The sequence below is a fragment of the Microcaecilia unicolor genome, unplaced genomic scaffold (genome assembly GCF_901765095.1).
Source record: "Microcaecilia unicolor unplaced genomic scaffold, aMicUni1.1, whole genome shotgun sequence".
Classification (NCBI taxonomy): Eukaryota; Metazoa; Chordata; class Amphibia; order Gymnophiona; family Siphonopidae; genus Microcaecilia; species Microcaecilia unicolor.
The window spans coordinates 59,891-79,861 of NW_021963191.1; the positions used below are offsets into that span (position 1 = coordinate 59,891).

Sequence of the window (19,971 nt, forward strand, 5' to 3'; positions counted from 1 at the left end):
CATCCCGTCCTCTATCTCTTCGGCCCCTTCCCCGGCCTCGTCTGGGGGCCCCTGTACGGTCGCTCGTCTCCTCCTCTCTCTGCCGGTCCCATGGTTCCTCTTCTCTCGGGCTGTCCCGTATCTCCTCTGGACAATCAGCCCACCAGTGTCCTTCTTGTCGACAATTTGCACACTGGTTACGTCCTATGGGGGACCGCGTTCCTCTTGTTCTTCTGCCCCTCCCCTTTGGTCTAGACCTCATCCGTTCTTCCAGCACCGTGGCCAACACATCTGCCTTCTCCCGCATCCGCCTGGTCGATTCCTTTCGGGCCTCCGTCTTCTCTTCCTGGTCGCGATATCCGAATACGCGATCCGCTATAGCTTTCAGTTGGCTGAGGCTCATCCCTTCGAACCCCTCCGTTCTCTGTAGCTTTCTTCGTATATCCGGTGCTGACTGGCTAACAAAACTCATAACTACGGTTGGGAGGTTCCTGGGGTCTTCGGGGTTTATCGGGCTGTGCCTTCTAAATGCCTCCATAAGCCGTTCCAGAAAATCCCCCGGACTCTCGTCCTTTTGTTGGACTACACTGTGAATTTTCCCCATATTGGTAACCTTCTGTTTCCCCTTCTTTAAGGCGGCCAGGTACGCCTGCTGGTATCGGCGGATAAGGGTTTGGCCTTCAGCGGTTCGGTAGTCCCACGCAGGAGCAGCGAGGGGCGCCTCCGTCTCTATTAGATTCTGTAAGTTGGCATGGGTGGGGTTCGCATCCCGGACAGCTTGCTCCATATTTTGTTGTAAAAGGCGGCGTTCTTCAGTGGTCAGGATGTGGGCGCTCAACTGCCTAAGGTCTCCCCAAGTCGGATTATAACTGTATAAAATGCCTTCCACCAGCTCCACCAACTGCTCGGGTTTCTGGTCGTAGGACGGCCCATGCAATTTCCAGTTATACAAATCGGCGCTCGAGAAGGGAACGTGGCTATAAACTGTTGATTCAATGGGCTGGCCCCCCCCCTTCCGCCGGGTTAGGGGTATAGGTGGTAGATTGTCGAACTGGGAATAGGTTAGTGGCTCCCTCTTTCCTGCTTGAAGGGAGGGCATTGCGCGGACTCGATTGGGGGAACCGAGTAATGTTCTTCACAACCCGTTTACTCTTCCGTATGGTTGCGGGGCCAGGTGACTCAGGTGAGTCTGGACGGGACATCTCTCCGACATCCGACTCTGACCCGGAAGCCTCAGCGTTATCCGGGCCCTCCTCCAGGCTCGCGATGTCGGGGTATATCGGGGCATACGGTGGTGGCGCGATGTCGTCTTCGTATGCTTCCGCCGTAGCAAGTATCGGGGCCTTTGGAGGCTTCTTTTTGGGCAACCCCTGAACTTTCCCTAGGGTTTCCTTTGGGGGTTTCATTCTAGAAAGTGTGCTGGTCGTACTGGGCGTAGCTCCTACCTTACCAATGGTAGCAGGGGGCGTGGTCTCAGTGGCTTCAGCGCTAGGGGCGGTAGGCCGTATGGGGGCGGTCCCTGCGGCCTTCTGAACGGCAGCGGTTGCCGAGCTTTGGAGAGCGAAGGCATGGGTCGGCAGGGCCTTAAGTTTAGTTTTCCGGCCCTTTCTCTGCTTTACCACCATGAGGGCGGCCTTCTCTACCTTCCGTTGGGCCCAAGCCGGCGGGTCCCGGACTACATCCAACCACGCTTCTATATATGGGATGTCCTCGGGACAGCCTGGGTTTCCCTCAACTATAACAATATTCATGACCGCCGCCACTTTTTCATACTCGAATGACCCTCCCGGGGGCCATTCGGCAATTCCTAGCCCTGGCCACATAAATTGACATCTCTGTATCATCCCGGCCCTGCTACATTTATCTTGGTCGAACACTTCGCTAAAGTGTTCCGTCATTAAGTCTAACGGTGAAGACCCACCCCCGCCCATCCTAACCTGAGTGCCAAAGGACAGGTGACGGACAAAAGGGGGAAGGGGCGGTGGAGGAGTAAGGGGTCTCGTTCCACCAGACACAAAAGGGTCAACACTCGGCCTGACCAGGACGCGGTCGCCCGGCCTGGAACTGCAAGCCCATCCACACACTTTCATACGCCACAAGAAACCCTCCCGTTCGCCGCTCGGTTTCGTCGCCGGAGCCTAGTGAGTTTCGGGACCTAGTCGTATACCAATAGTCCGTATTAGTCACTGGCTAAAAGAGGGTGATCACGCCTCTTCTTCGGTCCTTACTGGGCCGGTCACTACGTAGAGTATACTCGCCTGTCCGCCGGGGTCGCAGGCTGCGCCGTCGTACGCTTCTTTCTGAAATAGAAAAGGTGCCTTGCCGGAACCACACAGCCCCCTCTACAGTCAGGCGGAGTTGATCGACCCTCCTCCGGGAGATGGACGCTGAAATCAGCGGTGGCCACTCACCACCTTCTCGGGTGGGGATCGATAACCCGACTCGACCGCAGTGGGGGAGGGGAAGAATATAATCCGATTCCCCTTTCTACTTCTGTCCCACCTGGGTCGCCAATGAAACAGGTGGGAAATCAGGAGACGAAAGGCAAACTTTGGTTCCAAACAAGGCAACTTTATTGCTAGCAAGTGAACAGCACCGAGTAGTCTCGGGACACTGTGTGTCATAAATCATCTGACACTTACATTTATACTTCCCTACTGGGCCTGCGCATTTGGCCCCTTACACATCACACTGGCATGCGCAGTGAACATTTGTAGTTCTTACAGTACAAAATTGTAGTCCCAGTACATACTCACGTCATAACACTGAAATGATACTGGCAAGAAAAACGAAACTTAGCAGCTTATTCTTCACACATACACACACAATGCTCCTTTCTAGCACAGGAGATAAGGTTCGGCTCAGGAATGCAGGGGGTGTCAGCACCCTCCAAGGTCGCGTTGCTACATGCAAGCTGGTCTTGTATAGGCCTTGCAAACTACTGTTACAAGCTATATGTCTAATAGTCCTGCATTCTGTCCTTACATTAGTAAACAGCAACCTTCTTTCGTTAGTAAACAGTAAAACTGGATAAGGCACAAATGTCCAGTGCAGTAATAAGGTGTGGCTAACCAGCCAAAAGCAGAGGTAGAGTGCATAAGTATACGTCCATCAGTAGGCACAAAAACATGAGGTTGTCCTGTTGTTCAGCAGTATTCGGGTAGCATTAGGCGTTCCACTCCTTCAAGGGGGAGTCATGCCTTAATCCCTCCAGTGGTCATTTAGGGCACCTTTTTGTGACTTAGTTGTGATTGAAACAGGTCTACATTAAAACGTCTTAACTTTTAGCCCTGGACATTTTTGCTTTGTTTCATTATGGCAGAAAAACATCTAAGTTTTTGGAATGCCTAAATTCTGCCCCCTTGTGACTTGGATGAACTGCATAGAAAAATGTCTTTAAAATGGGTTTTGAAAATAGCAATTTGGATGTTTTGGCAAAAAAAATGTCCATCTGCCGCTTCGCCACTTTTTGGATGTTTTTATGCTTCAAAAATGAGCCCCTTGATCTACCTCCTCCAACAAGGGGCACTGGGGCAGCTTACAATTCAAATCAAACATATAGTATACAACAATAAAAATCATAGTAAAACACATTATTCATATGAACAAATATGAACAACAAAAAAAAGCCCATTGGGTCCTGTCACTGCAGTGGCATACCAAGGGGGAGGTGGTCCACCACGGGTGCAAGCCGCTGGGGGGGGGGGGTGCCGTGCGCCTGTTGGCTCCGAGTCCGCTCGTTCCCTCCCTGCTGCTCCCTCTGCGTGGAACAGGTTACTTCCTGTTCCGGGGCAGAGGGAGCAGCAGCCAGGGAACGAGCGGACGGAGCCAACAGGCACGCGGCACCCCCCCCCCCCAGCAGGTAAAAATGCACCCGGGGGGGAGGTAATTTCGCCAGGTGGGGGTCGCGCTGCACCCGGAGGGCGCATCAGCGATCCGCCCCGGATGTCAGCCAGCCTAGGAACGCCACTGCGTCACTGACACTTGCTGTAATCTTTGTAAATCAGTTTCTTTCCACTTATCTCAGATACCCATGTAGACTACAAGCTCTTCAGGACAGGAATTCCCCTTGTCTGTGTGTAATTTCATATACATTTCCATGGTTTCATGCTTATAAGAAAAGAGGAACTGCCATACTGGCTCAGACCAAAGGTCCATCTAGCCCAATATCCTGTTTCCAAGATAGGCAAACCAAGTCATAATTATCTGGCAGAATCCCAACATGTAGCCCAATTCCATGCTGTTCATCATAATAGTAACAAAGCAAAATAGTAATGTTCCAGAACAGAAAGGTTATTATTGCTCGTAGAAGGGGCCTGATTTCAAAGGATTTATGCTTCTATCTTTGAGGCCCTTTCACTAATCTGCGTTAGGCACTAACAAGCACCGAATGCAGTAAAAATGGCTTAACAAGAGATATGTTAAAGTGTTCTGCGCTACTTTTGCCATCCACTCCATCTAGTCATTCCATTATCTCTTCGGGTAGCAGTCATTTATCCACCTCCTGATAAGTCCCTTTCTTCCTTACTCAATGACTGACTCCTGGCTTTCCTTCTTTCTCAAACCTTCATCTCCTTTCCTCATTCTTGGGGATTTTAACATTTAATCTAATGGCTCCTCTGACTCTTATGTCTCTTAAGTTTTTTTCACTTTAACATCCTCATTCAATCTTCAGCTGTGCTCCACTGCCCCTACTCACCAGAATGGCTACTGCTCACTCTCCAATTTTTCCACCTCGGTTCTTCTCCTCTCTGACCATCATCTGATAACTTTCACACTTAATCACCCTCCTCCTCCCCTCCTCATCTCATCCATCCAATCTCCAGCAATTCATTTAGGAATCTTCAGGCTATTGACCCTTGCACTCTCTCCACTGTTTCATCTCTCTTCTTATCCACTATGTTACCCAAGTTTGTTTATTCTTATAACTAGCCGTTGAGCCCTGTAAACGTGCTAGTTTTGGAATGGGGGAGGTCTGAGCCCCCCCCCCCCGAGGTCGCTGCTGCTCCGCCCCCCCCCGGCCCGAGCACTGTCTGTTATTGAACTTACATCGCACCACGCAGACGCAGCAGGGACATCAGCAAAGCTGCCTTCGGGACGGGCTTCCTTCTCTGCCTGTGTCCCGCCCTCGTGTGACGTAACACGGCGAGGGCGGGACACAGGCAGAGAAGGAAGGCTGTCCCAACGGCAGCTTTGCTGATGTGCCTGCTGCGTCTGCGTGGTGCGATGTAAGTTCAATAAGAAAGACAGTGCTCGGGCCGGGTGGAGGGGCGGCGGTGGCGGCGACTCCTGGTGGGGGAGCGGTAGCAGTGACCTCGGGGAGGGGGAGGGCAGAGCGGTTGCGAGTATGTCCGCGGCATGCGCAGTAGAGACTTCACGCTCTGTCCCGCCCCCCTCATCACGTATTGATGCAGAGGCGGGGCAGAGAGGGAAGTCTCTACTGCACATTTGCGAGTGAGTACGACACTCGCCTTTTATATGTTTGATACTATTCTCTCCTCTGCTCTGGTCTGCACAGGGCCCCACAATTGCCAAGACCGGCACCTCACACTTTAAATTACTGCCACTTGTTTCTCACAGGTCTCCCAGTAAACCATCTCTCTCCCCTTCAATCTGTTCAAAATTATACTGCACAATTTATATTCTGCAAGTGTCACTATGCTTACATTAGCCCTCTCCTCAAGTTACTTGTTACTTCATTGGCTCCCTATCTGTTTCCACAAACAGTTCGATACTACTCTTAATGATTTACAAATGCATTCATTCTGCAGCTGCTCATCTCTCCATTCTTATCTCTCCTTACACCCCTCCTGGGAACTCCATCCATCAAGGTCTCTTTTATCTGTACCCTTCTCCACTGCCAACTCCAGACTCCATTCCTTTTATCTTGTTGCACCGAATGCCTGGAATAGACTTCCTGAATCAGTAGGTTAAGCTCTATATCTGACCATCTTCAAATCTAGGCTAAAAGCCCACCGTTTTGAGGCTTTTAACTTCTAACTCCTACTCACCTGTTCAGTACCCACGTCTGTTTTAATGATTCCCACAATAAGTGATTCCCTAATACTCCTGTCTGTCTCAAATAGATTGTAAACTCTGTCGAGCATGGACTGTCTCATACGTGTTTAGTGCATAGCACTGTGCATGTCTAGTAGCGCTATGAAATAAGTAGTAGTAATCTGCTTGTGCTAAGCATGCAGTGATTATTTACAAAAAAAAACTTGGTGGGGGCATGTCAGGGGCGGAGAATGGGTGTAGATACACTAATCAGCTAGTGTGCTGAAATCACTGCCATGCTAACTGGTTAGCACGTCCATATTGTGGGTGCCTTAGCACCTCTTATATTAGGAGGCGGTAAGAGCTCCAATGGTAATTGTGGTGAAACGGGGGTTTCAAGCCTGTGAACTTTTCATGCAGTGTATTTCTCTTGTTTGGACAGCAAGTGATGTTTGTTTTCTGTTTTGAAGCTGTTGCAGAAAAGACTGTTTTCTTTTTCAGTTTAAGTCCTGTGGGAAGCCAACCTGTAGTGCCATTGGACAGATACTTTCAAAGTTGGTGCTCTGGGCTCTGATTGGCCCTGGAATTCAGATCTAGCCAGGAGATACTGAATTTTCCCCAGTCTCAGATAGGGAGTGCAGAGGGTAAGCATCTCTGCCCTGAGGCCCGGTTCAAGAACTGTGAGCAGTTATTTTTCTGAAGCTCCTCAGGTACTACCCAGGTAGTGACAAAATGTTTAGATAGTTTTAATATTGATCCTTATTCAGTTACCTATTATTGCTTGTTGTTTTTCCACCTGTTTTATATCGTCCACTGTTCTATTTCTGTGATAATAAACTCATTAGTTTATTAGCTCTGATATCTTCAACTAAGAATCCTGGTGGTTTGTGTTTTGAGTCTGTGAGTGCTTTCTAGGAACAGTGGGAACCCTGGGAGTGTGGCCCCTGTGTCTTAGAAATCACCGGGGAATAACTTGAAAGTGGGAGACTAGCCCAGAGGCAAGCAGGACCCAATCAGTGGGAGGAGGGTGCAGTGTAGAGCACGCTCCCAGATGCAGGCAGGCCTGAGCACTGTTGGGGACAGACCCTCCAGGTGGCTGCAGGATTAACCCCAGGTGGGTGATAGGCATTTTGTGACAGTAATTTTTTCAGTGGCTACATTCTAATGCTAACATTAGCACATGGCCATATATTTAAAAAAAATGGGAGAAAGCCCTTTTTAACAGCCACACTAAAAATGGGCTTAGTACATGTCAAACTGCACTATTCAGCTCCTGCTCCCTCTATTCCGTCACCTCCAAAGGACCATGGCGAATGCCAGTAATCTGTCTCTCTTTGCTGCTGCTGCCACAATACATACGGGCTGTTAAATCTCTGAGGACTCCCCACTTTTCCGGGAGTGCTGTCACAAGACTATTCAGTCCTCCCCCTCTTCAGCAGCAGCTTACAGGTGCCTCTGTAATACAGCACTGTTGCACTGGACTGCCTGGAACTCTCCTTCAGAAGCAACGTGCAAGCTGCTGTTGTGTAACACTGCCACTGCTGCGGGACCATCTGGGACTCCACCTCTTCCTCTGCAGCCAGCTTCAGGTCAGTAGAGCACGGGGAGCATAAAGGGCTGGAGAAGCAGTATGGGATTGTTGGGGAAGGCAGGAGAGCATGGGGGGCAGAGCTGAAGAAACAGCACTGGAGTATAAAGGGGGGAAGGCTGGAGAGAGCATGTGGGGGGAAGGGCTGAAGAATCGGAATTGGAGGTAGAGAGCTGGAGGTGACAGTATGGTGGGAGGGCTACAGAAGTAGAAGGGCAGGAGAAGCAGGATTGGAGAATGGGAGCAAAGGCTAGAGGAGAGAGCATTGGTGGGAGGGCAGGGCTGGAGGAGTGAGCAAGGTGGAAGGAAGGGCTGGAGAAGCATCGGAACATGGTGGGGGGGGGGTTGGGAAGGAGTGAACATCAGGATGGGGAAGGCTGGTGAAGGGGGGGAGAGACAGCATGGTGGTGAGAAGAGCTGGAAAAGGAGAGAGAGAGAGAGCACATTGGGATTTTTAAAAATCTGCCTTTCCTCCAGATACCTATTCTCACTCTTTATTCTTGGAGTCTGCCTAACTCCTCTTCTCATATCCTCTCCTGCCCCCAGCCACTCCTCTTGTGTTCTCTGTTTTCCACCAGCCAGCCCTGGGGAACCAACATCATGAGGAGGGGAGAGAGCGCTGGAGAAAGAGAGAGAGCATCAAGATTTTAAATATACTTTGCCTCCAGTCACCTCCTCTCAGCTTTTCTCCTTGGAGTCCCCAGACCCACTTTTTCTTTGCCTTCTCAAGCCCTTTCATCCCCTGCTCCCAGTCATCACTACTACTACTCACTTTTTTTCTGATAGCCCTGGAGAAGCAGCATGGCATGAGGGTGGGAAGTGGTAGGAAGGAAGGGCTAGAGAAATTAAATATATAATAACACCTTTCTGGCAGAGTTTTGTTCAAGGCAAACCTGGGCATCCTGGAGCAGTGACCGCATAGGGCTTTCTATTTCTTCTCAGTATATTTCATATGGACCCTCTCATGTCTTTCTACTATATCCCTACCCACACCCCCCCCTCTCATATTCTGCATGCCAGAATCACTGCATGGTTATGCATTTGTTAGCTTATTCCCATGCAGACTTCCTTGTGTTTACTCATGCCATGTCTCTTTTCTTATCAGACGGGATGGAATGTGAGGAATCTGGCTTTTACTCTAACTTAGCTCAGAATGTAATGTAATATAATAAAACGCACCCTCAACGTTCTGAGGACAACGTTCTGAAGCCATCTGACGTCACTCCCAGGCTGAAGGGTTCGTGGATTCGTGGTGTGAAGCCTTCAAGCCAGCCAGCCGTCTCTGCCCCGCCCTCGCGTCAAACGTCATGACGTCGAGGGCGGAAAAAAAAAACCCAAACAAATCCGGCAGCGAAGCGTCAGGGAAGGAGGCGGCGCTCCCGACGTCTAGCCTTCCCTTCGCTATGTTCCGCCTTCTTCTGACGTCAAGGATGACGTCAAAAGAAGGCGGAACACAGCGAAGGGAAAGCTAGACGTCGGGAGCACCGCCTCCTTCCCTGACGCTTCGCTGCCAGAACCGCCACAGAGGTAAATTTAAAAAGAAGAAAAAAAACAAAAAGGGATGTTGGGGGGAGAGAAGAGGGTGGCCAGTAAAGTAGAACAATGGGAGCGGGAGGGCAGGGGAGAAACGACAGCATGGATGCGAAGGGGGGGGGGCATGGATGCGAAGGGGGGGGAGAAGAGGGCGGGCCAGGCTGAGACATGGGAGAGAGAGGAGCATAGATGCGAGGGGGGCTCATGGAAGGGAGAGAGGGGACTTGCTGGAAAAGGATGAATGGAGGCGGCAGGGGACAGAGGAGCATGGATGGGCATGGATTGGGAGGGCAGGGCTCAGGGAGAGAGGGGAATTGCTGGAAAGGGATGAATGGAGGGGGCAGGGGACAGAGGAGCATGGATGGGCATGGATTGGGAGGGCAGGACTCAGGGAGAGAGGGGAATTGCTGGATAGGGATGAATGGAGGGGACAGATGGGCATGGATGGATATGGATTGCAGGGCAGGCCTCAGGGAGAGAGGGGAATTGCTGGATAGGGATGAATGGAGGGGCAGGTGACAGAGGAACATGGATGGACATGGATTGGGAGGGCACGGCTCAGGGAGAGAGGGGAATTGCTGGAAAGGGATGAATGGAGAGGGCAGGGGACAGAGGAGCATGGATGGGCATGGATTGGGAGGGCAGGGCTCAGGGAGAGAGGGGAATTGCTGAATAGGGATGAATGGAGGGGACAGATGGGCATGATGGATATGGATATGGATTGCAGGGCAGGCCTCAGGGAGAGAGGGGAATTGCTGGATAGGGATGAATGGAGGGGACAGGTGACAGAGGAGCATGGATGGGCATGGATTGGGAGGGCAGGGCTCAGGGAGAGGGGAATTGCTGGAAAAGGATGAATGGAGGGGGCAGGGGACAGATGGGCATGGATTGGGAGGGCAGGGCTCACACTCTCTCTCTCATATACAATGTCTTTCTGACTCTCACACATTCTGTCTCACACTGTATCACATTCACTCTCTATGTGCCACACAGTCACTCACACACTCGCTTGGTCTCATACACTCACTCTCACAGAGAATCTGTGTCTCACACACACTCTCTCTCTCGCCCACACACACACACTCTCTCTCTCTCACAGTGTCTCACATACACACTTGCACACACTCTCATTCTCACACACACACTCTCTCACAAACACACTCACACCCAGACTCACTCTCTCTCTCACACACTCACACTTTCACTCTGACTCTCAAACAGTCACTCTCACATACACTCTCCCAAACATACACACTCCGAGGAAAACCTTGCTAGCGCCCGTTTCATTTGTGTCAGAAACGGGCCTTTTTTACTAGTTTACTAATATTAGCTAAAATATTAGCTAAAATAATTAATACGTCATGCCTAGGCAGCTGCCTGGTCACCAGTTAAACTAGCGGACTAATAACATTACAAACTAGGATATGTGTATATCTATATATGCAGGTCAAAAACAGGTAATTTGGTATTACTTAGGCGATTGCCTAACTTCCACATAGTTTTGATTTTTTTGCGGTTCCCATCAAGCATGCACAGAGCAGCCATGCTTGGTGATTGGCTGTTTTGTGCATGCTCGTCAAACCAATTGGCTCCCCCTATTGAGCTGCTCGCTGTTTTTGTGAGTAGCTCATTTGCATCCCGTTTCTTCCAAGCATCTCTTGTTATTTTTACAGAGTTGGAAATAGCGATTGGTGCACTATCGGGAAATTAGTGCATCGAGGTGTCAGTCCCTCAGCACTCTCACCCTCCCCAGATTCTAGCCAGTCCCCTCTCTCCATTCCTAACCCTCAGGGCTCCAGCTTCACCTCAGACGCATCATCCTGGGACCTGCAGCAGCCTGTGGCAAAAACACAGAGAGGCAGTGCGGGGTCTTGAGTCCAAGCCTGTGACTGAAAACTCAATCTGTCCGGCCCACAAAGGAAGTCCCCGTTGAAGGGGGTGGGATGTGAAAAATATGCCAATTTAACATTTTAAGTCACCTTTGGAAACTGTGCAACTCTGATGTCTTTGTAAATTGTGAAGAAATGCTTTTCTAAATTTATGGTCCCTTGTTCTGTTTGATTAGGGTCTGTCTATATCCTGTATTGTGATCAAAGTGCAGGATTCTGCTAGCATGTAATCTCTGTGTAGGAACATGTGGCAGTCCTGCTTGTTCTGTTTTCTCAATAGGAGATGTATTAATGCTCTAGATCCTAATGTAAATATTTGTATTGCTGCCTTTTCAAACGTAGGGTTGGTGCTGTTTGGATCCTGGCAGTGCTGTTATGGTATGGCAGGTTTGCTTTATGTGCTCATTGTAGGTTTTCTTATTTTTCTATTATTTATTGATATAACTAGAAATTGACACTTAAAGGAAGTTTTCTATAGCAGTTGCTGAGGTGACATCACATATTTTAAAGTCATTTGCGTTGACCTCCCTGTAAAAAGCTGAATATAAATGACAAATAAAATTTCCTCTGTACAGTATGTTTTGTGTGGTTTAATTTTGTAGTTAGCATTATGTATTGTTGATAAGATTAAATAGCATATACAATGCAATCCGCTTAAGTGCAAGGGTCTGGGACCAAAGAAATGCATGTAGTTAACCAGAGTGTGCACTTAACCGTTGTGACCCAAAGAAGCTTGACATCAGATAAACGTATGTACAGTACTGGTTATTATTATACGTACAGTATACAGTCTCAGTTAACTGACATTAGGCTGGCTTGAAGTAATCAGTCCTCTGTACACTCTTGGGTCTGTGAGTTCCATAGTCTACATCTGCCAGACGGTAAAAACTGTCATAGCACTGACATCCAGTGGCCTCCAGATAGGCCTGCACGGTGTTGAGACTCTCCAGCGCTCTTGCAAAAGTGACAGGAGGTTGTTGAATTTCATTAGCATGTGCCTCGCTGCTCATTTTTTCATCTGTTCCATCATCAGCCATTGTTGCCTGCATTTAGGAGCATATCTCAACATCAGTGCTGTCTTCAGCTGTTTGTAGATCGTAATCAACAGCTACGTAGTGATGGAACTCCTCTTCAGTAAAACCGGCTGGGATGTCAATAACCTCTTCATCTGACGCGTTTGCAACAGCTGCACCTGTTTCATCCTTCTCCACATCCTTAACAAAGCTTGCCCACTTGTAGCAGTTCACAATGGTTGCCTGTGTAACATAATTCCAGGCTTCTTTCTGCATATGTAGGGAATCCAACAGTGATAGATTACGAGCCAGTTCAACAGCACATTTATCCTTCACAGTCTGGTCATCCATAACGCTGATCAGATGACGTAGCAAAAGAGCCCAATAATGTTGTCTGAAATTGGCTATTATGCCCTGATCCAGAGGTTGGATCAGAGAGGTAGTGTTTGGTGGCAGGAAGACCATTTTGACGTTAGACAGTCTGACATCATCCCTGTGTGCAGCACAGTTATCACAAAGCAGCAAAATCTGACGCTTTTGTGCCCGCATTCTAGTGTCTAACTTCTTTAGCCACTGCTTCCAAATTTCCCCAGTCATCCATGAATTTGCGTTAGCCTCGTACGACACAGGAAGTCGCTTAACTTTCTTGAAGCAATGGGGCTGTTTGCTCTTTCCAATGACGAGGGGTTCCAACTTTTCACTCCCATCCCATATTGCAGCAAAGGAGGATTGTCAGTTGGTCCTTCGATGTTTTACCTCCAGTAGTTTCGGCATGTTTGAATGCAAATGTTCCATCAGGAATCGCTCGCCAGTACAGACCATTTTTGTCAGCATTGAAAATGTCACGAGGTGCAAACTCGTTCAAGATGGTAGGAAGAAATGAAACCCAATTTTCAGCACCAAAGTCATCAGCGTCTTGTTTCTCACCAAGCTGTTTCTTGAATTTTATGCTGTTCCTTTCCTTCCATCTTTTCAACCATCCAACAGTGGCTTTGAATTCAGTCAGTCCAAGACTTTCTGCTACCTGGTTAGCTTTCTCCATAAGCAGTGGACCACTGACAGGAAACTGTCTGCTCCTGACTCGAGAAAACCACCTAAGAAGAGCATCTTCTACCTCCTCAGCTTTTCCCAGAGGGCCTACTATAAGCGCTCAATGTCAAGGGAGGTGGAGCCCTCCTTGATGCTGGTGCACTCCCAGTAGTAGCTGAAGTCTGGGCAACCATCGAGGTCAATGCTTCTGGTGCTGTTGATGGATTGGCCTTTGGGGAGCCAAATAGTCTCTCGTGCTGGACTTGCCGTGCCCTCTGTGTCTCAACTACATTTTTAAACAGAGAGAACAAGAGTTAGGTTCATGGTTAGGCCCCAAGGCACCCGATGCACCAAATATATGGGTCTATCACCAAAATCACCTGACTGAATGGGTGTACTTCTTGAAGCCACTGGGGGTCTTCCTGGACAATGCAAAAAAGATTGTGGCTAAATTAAACTCCTCAATTTTGAACTATAAAAAGGGGCAGATTCCAAATTGAGGTCAGTGCTCGGGCCTAATAAGCCATGAAAAAGAAAGAAAACTTGAAGGGACGAAAACACTAGGGGGGGGGGGGGTCTTTTACTAAAGCTTAGCTCGAGTTATCTGCAGCAGGGCCCATTTCATTCCTATGGGTCCTGCTGCAGATAACTCGAGCTAAGCTTTGGCCTTTAAGTATCTCTTAAACTTAAGGGAGGAAAAAAACCCGGAACAGGAAGGCACTGCAATGGCAATGAGAAGAGCGCTGAGGTAAGACCGTGAAGACGTGTCCTCCCTGCTCCATGGAAAAACGACAGAGGGACCCATACTTGTGTGTAAGGTAGAAAAGGCACGTGCACATTCGCATTTGGACGCTCCTAGAATTTTCTTGCAACATCTACATGCTAGCCATCGTCCACACAGGGCTCTGCCAGATGACGTCAACCATATGTGAGAATACAACTGGGCCTGCTTGTCCTTGGAGAAAGTAAATTAACATTAAACCAGGAACAGACAGATTGTAAACAGTTGTTGAGGTTCTGAGTGGAGATGATGGTGTTGGTAGAATACAATATTTGAACATGGACTGCAGTCCTGTGTTCGGATAACATAGTAGATGACGGCAGAAAAAGACCTGCACGGTCCATCCAGTCTGCCCAACAAGACAAACATATGTGTATACCTTACCTTGATTTGTACCTGCCTTATTCAGGGCACAGACTGTATAAGTCTGCCCAGCAGTACTTCCCGCCTCCCATCACCGGCTCTGGCCACTATCCTCGCCTCCCAACCACCCACCCCTCTTCCCCCCACCTGCTCTGCCACCCAATTTCGGCTAAGCTTCTGGGGATCCATTCCTTCTGCACAGGATTCCTTTATGCATATCCCATGAATTCCGTTACCGTTTTCATCTCCACCACCTCCCGCGGGAGGGCATTCCAAGCATCCACCACCCTCTCTGTGAAAAAATACTTCCTGACATCTTTCCTGAGGCTGCCCCCCTTCAACCTCATTTCATGTCCTCTCGTTCTACCGCCTTCCCATCTCCGGAAAATATTTGTTTGCGGATTAATACCTTTCAAATATTTGAACGTCTGTATCATATCACCCCTGTTCCTCCTTTCCTCCAGGGTATACATGTTCAGGTCAGCAAGTCTCTCTTCATACGTCTTGGAACGCAAATCCCGTACCATTCTCATAGCTTTTCTTTGCACCGCTTCCATTTTTTTAACATCCTTCGCAAGGTATGGCCTCCAAAACTGAACACAATACTCCAGGTGGGGCCTCACCAACGACTTGTACAGGGGCACCAACACTTCCTTTCTTCTGCTGATCACACCTCTCTCTATATAGCCTAGCAACCTTCTCGCTACGGCCACCGGTCTGTGGCCCTATTTATTACTTCTTTCAGCCAGGACCACTGTCCTTCCACTTCTTGTATGTCCTCCCAGCCCATCAGCTCCTTCCTCAGGTATTCCCCCATTTTACTAAAGTCAGCACGCTTGAAATCCAGGACTTTGAGTTTAGTATAGAAATGCTAAGTAGTAGTAGTAGTAGAGTGGCCTAGGTGAGGAATATGTTAAACAATGTCAGAGCAAGGCCAGAGCCCTGAAGGCACATATATGACGGATGGAATGAGAAGATGAGCAATTCAATAAATTTTTTTTTCATAATGTGTACCTTTGAACTGTTTTGTTTTGAAACTGTATGATGCTAATGGTGGAAGATGATTATGACTTTCAACAGGCGAGTGTCTGGTGAACAATTCTGAGATTGTTTACATATCTACCCCTTCTATCTTCGCTATTATTTACCATCGCCTCTTAGCCTAGTCTCCAAAGAGATAGACGTCAACAAAATATTTTCCAAACAAGAAAACGGGCCAGAGTTCAAAAATAAATCATGCGAGTTCCAACGCTAGAAGGAACGAGAAATTATCAGCAGAGGGCAGCGCAAGCTCAGCTAAAGCTCCGCTGCCTCGCAGGTGGGAACGGCGCAAGGTTTTTGCTATGAAGCCTAGGAGAGGCGGGCGCACATCCTTGCGAAACCTCATTGGAACAAACCTACCACTACTACCAAACCCGCGAAATCTGCCTTTGAAAAACAAGACAGCCAAATCAACCTGCCACGTGCGCACGCGCGCCCTTACATTCAGTAGCGCGAACAACGGGAATCTCTAGCTAGCGGAGCCGGAAGTGACGGCATCTAGCTCTGGTTAGCAACCGTCGTCTCAAACCTCCGGTAACCAAGGAAGGTCTGGATGGAACGCCCCACTGCCGGTGCTGGCCTGTCTCTCGGTAGGAAGAGCAGGTGAAATTAGATTGTACCGACTCACGGGGTGCTGTAAAGGAACTTTGGAGGATTCCTAGTCTTGGTGAGTGCCTGACATCTTGCAAGAGGTGGAGGAAGCGGTAGGTTAGAGAGGGGCAGGGGAATCTACAGGCCTCGGTTGGTAAGGAATGTCCAGCGATTGTGTTTGATGTTTTGCTAACTGCGGCGAGCGACGGTTATCAAACAGAAATGAGGCCAGGCTCAGATTTCTGCAAGCCAGCGGCTCCTGTGAGGTGCGGTTCTTTGCAGATTGCGATACGTTATATTGGTCCAGTCTAAGGTTTATACAAATGAAAGGTAGGGGCGTAGCCAGACCTCACAGTGGGAGGGGGCCAGAGCCCGAGGTGGTGGGGGGCACATTTTAGTCTGCAGCCTTGCCGCCCCCCCCATCCTCCACAGTCCTTACTCAAAACCCATCTCTTCTCCCATGCTTTTGGTGCCTAACCACCTTCCCCATTCATGATACACTGACAACACTGACTACATAGTTTGTTACCTTTACATTGTAAGCTCTCTTGAGCAGGGACTGTCCTTCCCCATGTTTTAACTTGTACAGCGCTGCGTAACCCTAGTAGCTCTATAGAAATGCTAAGTAGTAGTGGTAGTAGCACCAAATAGCTTTGCTGGCGGGGGTCCCAATACCCGAAGCCACCTTCAGCGCCTGTCTCCTCGCCTCCCCCCGCCGCCTCACCCCACAGCACCATATACCTTTGATGGCGGGGGTCCCCAACCCTCGCCAGCTGAAGCCTTCTTCAGTGCCAGTCTCCGGAGTGCCACATTCGCTGCCCTGCTCTTTCTTCCTCCTGACGTCCTGTGCATGCTGACGCTCCTTTAAGTGAAACTGAGCATACTCAGTTTCATTTAAAGGAACCTGCAGGATGCTCGCCAGAGAGCGGTGCTAAAGAAGGCTTCAGCTGGGGTGGGGGTTGGGGACTCCCGCCAGCAAAGGTGTGGGGTGCAGTGGGAGGAGCAAGGAGACCGGCGCTGAACAAGTCTTTGGCGGGGGTTGGGGACCCCCACCAGCAAAACCTGGAGCTCGGATGAAATGGGGGGGGGGACACCCCGGGACCCCTGCGGCTCCATCTAGCTAAGCTACTGGATTTATATAGTCTATACAGGTATTTTTCTGTCCCTAATGCAGTGCTGCTCAACGTAGCCAGTCATGTTTTCAGCATATCCACAATGAACATATATCCTGAAAACCCAGTTGGTTGGGTGTGCCCTGATGACTATCAAAAAGATAAGGGAAAAATTAAACTGTGAAAAAGAGGGCGGGGAATAACATAGTAACATAGTAAATGACGGCAGATAAAAGACAACGGTCCATCCAGTCTGCCCAACAAGATAAACTCATTTTACATGGTATGTGATACTTTATATGTATACCCGAGTTTGATTTGTCCTTGCCATTCTCAGGGCACAGACCGTAGAAGTCTGCCCAGCACTCTTCTTGTACTAAAAAGGTTTGAAGCTAACGTCGAAGCACCTTAAAATTTGCACTACAGCTTATCAATATCTATTCAGTTATGATCAGGGCGTAGACCGTAGAAGTCTGCCTAGCAATGGTTTTGCTTCCCAATTACCAGCGTTGCCACCCAATCTCCGCCAGAGGCGTAGCCAGACACCCAATTTTGGGTGGGCCTGGGCCCAAGATGGGTGGACAGAAGAATCCTGCCCCATTCTACAGTTGATTTGGTCTCTCCTTCTCTCACCTGCATGCCATATGGTCTCTTAAACATTCCCCCTCTCCCGCATATCTTTTAAATAGCAAATTTTCACTGGCAGCAAGCAGCAACTAATACACACTGCTCATGTTGGCCCCATAGCCTTCCCACTGACGCAACTTCCTATTTCCACATAGGCAGGAATATGTCAGAGGGAAGGCTGTGGGGCCGGTTCGAGCAGTATGTATCATTCACTGCTTGCTACTGGTGAAGATCTGCTATTTACAAGGTATGCAGGAGGGCCAGTCATTGGGAGTTTTCAGCTGGTGGGACTTGGGAATCCCTGTCAGCCACACAGTGTGCTGCTACTGGATGGGCCTGAGCCCACTCGGGCCCACGCTTGGCTACGCCACTGATCTCCGCTAAGATTCCATAGATCCATTCCTTCTAAACAGGATTCCTTTGTGTTTATTCCATGCATGTTTGAATTCCATTACTGTTTTCATCTCCACCACCTCCCGCGGGAGGGCATTCCACATATCTACAAACCTTTCCATGAAAAAATACTTCCTGACATTACTCCTGAGTCTGCCCCCTTCAACCTCAATTCGTGTCCTTTAGCTCTACCACCTTCCCATCTCTGGAAAAGGTTTGTTTGCAGATTAATACCTTTCAAATATTTGAACGTCTGTATCATATCACCCCTGTTTCTCCTTTCCTCCAAGGTGTACATGTTCAGGTCGGCAAGTCTCTCGTACGGTTTGTAACACAAATTTCAGACCATTTTTGTAGCTTTTCTTTGCACCGTTTCCAGTCTTTTTACATCTTTGGCAAGCTATGGCTTCCAAAACTCAACACAATACTCCAAGTGGGGCCTTACCAGTGACTTGTAGAGAGACTTCAACACCTCCTGCTGGTTATACCCCTCTCTATGCAGCCTAGCATCCTTCTGGCCACAGCCGTCGCCTGGTCACATAGTTCCTTCACCTTCATATCGTCTGACACCAACACTCCAAGGTTTCTCTCTTGAGTTGAGCTTACTAATCTCTCCCCTCCTATCTGGTATCTCTCTTTTGGGTTTCTGCACCCCAAGTGCATCACTCTGCACTTCTTGGCATTAAAGTTTAACTAAGCTAAGTGAAAGCAATGTAACTTTTGTTGCATAGAAACTACACTATAAAAGGGTGGCACTTGGAGGGAGACCCGTTTCTCAAATGCGAAAGCTAAGTGAAAGCAATTTATATTACATTTTTGCATAGAGGGAACACTATAAAGGGTGGCACTTGGAGGTATCACTTTATATTAATAGAGATGTGCTGTGATTAAATGTCTGGACAACTTTTGGAGATCTTGCCATCTGTGATTGTCCTAAGAAAACATGTGAGCATGTCCTTATACACCAATTTATAAGTATAAGGGGGAATGAGTTTATTCAATAATTTTTGTATGATATCATTTACGTTTTTTTCAGATGGGAATTTAACATTGTGCATTAAATTTTAATTGCCAGACCCTCAACACCCCTACTGAATATTCCCTTTTAGAGCAGGTGATATTAGTGAAAACCCAATATTTGACAGTTGCTGTTTGCTTAATGGATGCCCAGACCTTGAGAGGTATTTTAAGTTCTTTAGTTCATGTTTGATCATCTTTTTTTTTAAATATCTTTTCCCGTCTTTGTGGCTTGCTTTTCTGGACAGTAACCTATTTGTTGTCATTGAGTCTTGGCTAACTACCATAGAAATGGGTAGGAAAGAAAAAATAGGCATTTATTGCAGATTTTTCTTTTTCTGTTTGTTCTTAGCTGGTATCTTTCATACTCTACTTTTGGGAGTAGTGTTTCCAAATAGTTTTTCAAATACTAATATCGGATGTGATCTCAAATTCTTATTTACTGCTAGTGTTCTTCTTAATATTGACACTGTGCCAAAGAGAGCTACCTTCTGGATTTCATAGCGTGCAGTATATACAGGCAAGATATCAAGATACACTTAGTTCTTTTTAGTTAAGCTGATAATGCATTTGAAAAATTTTCTGTAGCTTTCTTGCCTGTATTATGTTTTCCCATGTTGCATTACATCATTGTGCTTTCTTGATTTTCAAACATGAGTAGGAAAGGGATTTTGGATTGGGTTGTGCAGCTCAAGACAGTTACATTCAGTTAAATCAGGTAAAGGTATTTGGATTTACTGAAGCTCAAGGTGCATTACATACATTTTGCCAGTTCAGACCTATACAGTATTATCTGGACAAACCAACCAGCTCAGCTTAAACTCCTGTATGCATCTGTCATCTCCTGACTCAATTTATTGCAGTGTAATTTATTCTGGTCTCGTTAAAATTTATTTATTTATTTGTTGCATTTGCACCCCACATTTTCCCACCTATTTGCAGGCTGAATGTGGCTTACATAGTACCGTCAGAGGCATTTGCCCAGTCGGTGGATAACAAATACAAAATTGTATAGTGA

General features: G+C 48.1%; 1 protein-coding gene across 1 annotated transcript in view; it reads left to right on the top strand.

Annotated features, from left to right (window-relative positions):
• Positions 1-15,656: 15,656 nt before the first annotated feature.
• LOC115459059 (intraflagellar transport protein 81 homolog) overlaps positions 15,657-19,971 on the top strand; it is a gene marked incomplete at its 3' end in the record, with an annotated part of 67,292 nt that continues 62,977 nt past the window's right edge. The window contains exon 1 of the mRNA XM_030188923.1: positions 15,657-15,880. The remainder of the gene's footprint in view (positions 15,881-19,971) is intronic.